The sequence below is a fragment of the Terrapene carolina genome, unplaced genomic scaffold (genome assembly GCF_002925995.2).
Source record: "Terrapene carolina triunguis isolate 2854851 unplaced genomic scaffold, T_m_triunguis-2.0 Scaffold7733, whole genome shotgun sequence".
Taxonomy (NCBI): domain Eukaryota; kingdom Metazoa; phylum Chordata; order Testudines; family Emydidae; genus Terrapene; species Terrapene triunguis.
This window is the reverse complement of record NW_020672084.1, coordinates 1-956: the sequence shown is the minus strand read 5'-3', so window position 1 is coordinate 956 and position 956 is coordinate 1. Positions and strand designations below refer to the sequence as shown.

Sequence of the window (956 nt, the reverse complement as noted above, 5' to 3'; positions counted from 1 at the left end):
CCAAGCCCCCACCCCTGTCCATTCTCTTCCTCTCCCCACTCCTCCAGCATACTGGATTACTGACAGGCGGGAGGCGCTGAAGGAGAAGAGGAGGAGTTGTCAGCCAGGCCTGCTAGCAGGTGGGAGGTAGAGGTGCGGAGCTGGATGCCAGTGGGTGCTGGGCACCTATTTTTTTTTTCTGTTGGTTCTGCAGCCCCATAGCATCTATGGAGTCGGCACCTCTGGCTGCACTGACTCGGCTCCTTTCACACTCTAGAAAGAGAAGCAGCAGACAGGGTTATGGCTGATCTATGGGGCACTAGGTGACTGGCAGAGGCTTCAGGTGCTGAGAGTTTGCCTGACACCTCGGGGACACAGTGTGAGGTGGTGTCCCAGGGATCTCTATGAAAGGAGCAGAACAGGATTTATTTGGGGGTGGGGAGAGAATTGAGAGTGTCTCAGGGGTTTGTACAGAGGTATTGCCCAGGTTAGAGACTGGCTAAAACACCAGCCTCGCTGTGAGCAGGATTCAAACCTGCGCAGGGGAACCCTATTGGATTTCAACTCCAACACCTTAACCACTCGGCCATCACAGCTGTGAGCACAACACTAGCCTCGTGCCCGAGAAACTAGTAAATAATCACAATGCCCAGGCTTGAAGTCATCTGAAATCCAGAATTCACACAGCAAACCTGGCTCCCAAAGCACAGGGGGGATTTGGGGTTTGTTCTCTTTGCTTAGCCATGTGCAGTCGCACAGAGAGTGCTTTGAAAAGTCTCCCCTCCCACAGAGCGGGAATGGGAAATGATTCTGAACTGGAAGCTTGATGTGAATGAGGATGGTGGGAGCACAGGGCCAGGGACTGGTCTTTGCTAGACAAACCAGTGACACACGGAACCAGGCTAAGGAGAATGTTTCCTGGAGTCAATAACTGGAATAGCAGCAGTATTGTGCAGAAAAATGTCTCCCAAGAGGAG

At 52.6% G+C, this 956-nt stretch overlaps 1 non-coding gene across 1 annotated transcript; it reads right to left on the bottom strand.

The window, feature by feature from the left end:
* Positions 1-493: 493 nt before the first annotated feature.
* Positions 494-575, bottom strand: TRNAS-UGA. The gene has a single exon. It is a non-coding gene; the product is annotated as a tRNA-Ser (tRNA).
* Positions 576-956: the final 381 nt, after the last annotated feature.